Here is a 3,346-nt window from a genome sequence, read left to right as displayed (position 1 = left end):
GGTTTTGGTAATAAGCTAACCAGAGAGTTGGTCAGGTAAACTCGGTGGGACCGGTTCGCTCATTTCGGTGGGACCAAAATGTTATGAAAAGGAAACAGAGAGTTTACATTGCAATCTCAATGGGACCGATCGCTCATCTCAGTGGTACCGAAACGTTACGAAGGGAAACAGAGAGATTACAATCCCATCTCGGTGACACCGAGATCCCTATCGGTGAGACCAATTTTCCTAGGGTTTGTGGCAGTGGCTATGACATCCAAACTCGGTGGCGTCGGATAGATAGAATCGGTGGGGCCGATTTTGACTTTAGGTTTAGGTCATATGTGGATGTGGGAAAGTAGTTGAGGGTTTTGGAGCATATCACTAAGCACTATGAAGCAAGAACCTCATTAAGCAACACCTCATCCCTCCTTGATAGTATTGGCTTTTCCTATAGACTCAATGTGATCTTGGATCACTAAAAATATAAAATGTAGAGTCTTGAGCTTTGAGCTTGAGCCAATGCTTTTGTCCTTAGCATTTTGAGGGGTCCACTTATCACATCCATGCCATGCCATTCGTTGAGCTTTTCTTGAAATATTTGTCTTGGAATAATGTTAGCTCAATGAGCTATATGTTGTTAGGAATTACCAAAACCACCTAGGGATAGTTGCACTTTCAATATCCCCCTTTTTGGTAATTGATGACAACATATAGATCAAAGCTTCGACAAATGATAATAAGATTGAAAAACATTGTCGCTTTGAGAAGTATGTGAAATGTGAGAGCTCCCCCTCAATTTGTGCACGGTTTAATATTTTCTTTGGACTGCAAATGCACATAGAGTTAGGATCATGAGTTACTCTCCCATGTCACATACATCTTGGTGGAGCGCTTAAAATGATAATAAATAAATACATGCACTCATCACCAAGCAAAGTGAATGATCATATAAAGATAAGAAAAGGATAATGTCATCCAACAAGCATTAATGTAGCAAATGATCAAACAGATGATCATCCAAGTAGCACACAGACATAAAGTATCTCAAACAAGCGAAAGCAAACAAAGTTCAACAACCAAAACAAGTGAGAATAAAAGCAAACACTCTCTCTCGAAGCCTATGATCTATACATTTATCTCCACCTTTGGCAACAAGTTACCAAAAAGTTCCTAGAAAATGCATAGTGCTATATCGTCTCTCAGGCTTGGTCTTGATGTGGTGGTGTAGAGATGGCTCCTTGGACGAAGACTTCGGTCGAAGAAGTTGGAGATGGTGGAGTAGATGCTGGAGCTGGTGGTACTAAAGCTGTAGCTGGTGCAGATGAAGTTGCTCTTGTGTCTGGAACAGGCACTGCAGCTGATCTGTGACCTCTAGGCACTCTAGCAAATGCATCAGTGGTTGTCTTGCCCTTCCTCTCCTGCATGTCATCTTGGAGTTGCTCAACAACAGACTAGATCTCAGTTACCTTCACATCCAAGCCATAGAACTTCTGCTCCATGATCCTCTCTAGGCTCTCCTGGTTTTGAGTTAGGGTGGCCAACACTTTCTCAATCCTTAGAGTGGATGCAATCAAGTAGCCAAGCTGATCTTGCTTGCTCTTTAGGAGTACTCAGATGCCTCATCAATTGTTGGCATCTTGGCAGCTTTCTCAGTCCTTGCCTTCTCCTTCTTTGCTTGCGCTTGCACAGAGGATGGTTCATCTTCATCCATAACCACTTGGTTGTCCTCAAAATCTGGATATATGGGCATGTGTTCCTTGTCCAACAAGTATGTCCCTGTGCCCATCTTGCAGTTAATCAGCTCCTAGATCTGTGGGGCATACCCACATCTTCTCTTCTGATCTGCAGCAGTCCTCTTGATAGTTTCAACTATGAGGCTCATGACCTTGAAATTTTGTGGCACATCAAATAAGTGTAGCAGATTGATTGCATGGCCTCTGATCATGTTGTGGTCACCTTACTTGGGCAAAAGAGTGTGCCTGAGGATCCAGTTGATTGTTGGCAGCCCTGACATAAGGTAATGTACTGATCCAAACTTGTGTGTTTCAGCAGCAGCATCTGGGATCTCCTTGTACATATGTGCCATAGTGTTGTGATCCATCTTCTTCTTGGCATAGACATCCAAGTCATCTTCTCTCTCCTTAGGTGCATTGATCAGATTGGCCCATTCTTCAATTGGTGATTGGTACCTAGTACCTTCAGACATCCAAACTATCCTGCCATCTGGATAAAATTGTGTTGTGGAGTATAATTGCATTATTAGCTCATCATTCCACTTTGTAAGCTTCTACCCAACAAAGTCTGCCACTCCACAAGCACTAAAACTGTCATGCACACCAGGATAGTGCTCTTCATTTTCCTTGATGTATTTCCAGTTCACCCATCTCATATCACAGACAATTGGCTTCTTGTCCAACAACATAGTCTCATAGAAATCATGTTGTTCCTTAGTATGGAACCTTTAATCCACAGCAGTCCTTCTCCTGAAAGCATAGGGATCTCTCAATCTCCACTGCCTGAGTCCTGCATCCTTTCTCAACTTCATGTTCTCAGCTACAGGATGAGCATCATTATGATCTGGAATTTTAGGCTTCAATTTTCTTAAGACGTGCTCTCTTCACATTCCTCTTCTGCAACAACTTCAGGCACTGGGGCCTTGTTCTTCTCAGCAGCTGGTATGCTCCTGGTATTAATCTTAGGTGCAATCTTGGGCTTGGAAGCAGCCTTGGGTGCTTCTTTGGGCTTTGATGATGCAACCCCTGACCTGATGGCATCACCCATAAGCTTTTGAGCTTTGGGTGCTGGTGCAGCAACCTCTTCTTCTTCATCATCTTCCATCATGGAAGGCTTTCCAACAACCTTGGCCATGGTCTTCTTGACCCTTTCCTTCCTCTTCTTCGCAGGCACTTCTGGCTCTTTAGGATCAGATTTCTCAGTTTCCTTAGTGGATCCTTTGACCTTCAGCATAGGAGTTCTTTTGGCTAGAATTTTCCTGTTCAGACCAGTTTAGTGGCTGCGGCTGTGCCATATTCCTTCTTGACCACCTTTTTGGAAGTGGCTTCATCCTTGTCGGTGTCAAAACCGGCAGATCTCGGGTAGGGGGTCCCGAACTGTGCGTCTAGGCGGATGGTAATAGGAGACAAGGGACACGATGTTTTTACCCAGGTTCGGGCCCTCTTGATGGAGGTAAAACCCTACTCCTGCTTGATTAATATTGATGATATGGGTAGTACAAGAGTTGATCTACCACGAGATCGGAGAGGCTAAACCCTAGAAGCTAGCCTATGGTATGATTGTTGTTCGTCCTACGGACTAAAACTCTCCGGTTTATATAGACACCGGAGAGGGCTAGGGTTACACAGAG

Source organism: Triticum dicoccoides, chromosome 5B (genome assembly GCF_002162155.2).
Source record: "Triticum dicoccoides isolate Atlit2015 ecotype Zavitan chromosome 5B, WEW_v2.0, whole genome shotgun sequence".
Lineage (NCBI taxonomy): Eukaryota > Viridiplantae > Streptophyta > Magnoliopsida > Poales > Poaceae > Triticum > Triticum dicoccoides.
This window is presented reverse-complemented; position numbering follows the sequence as displayed.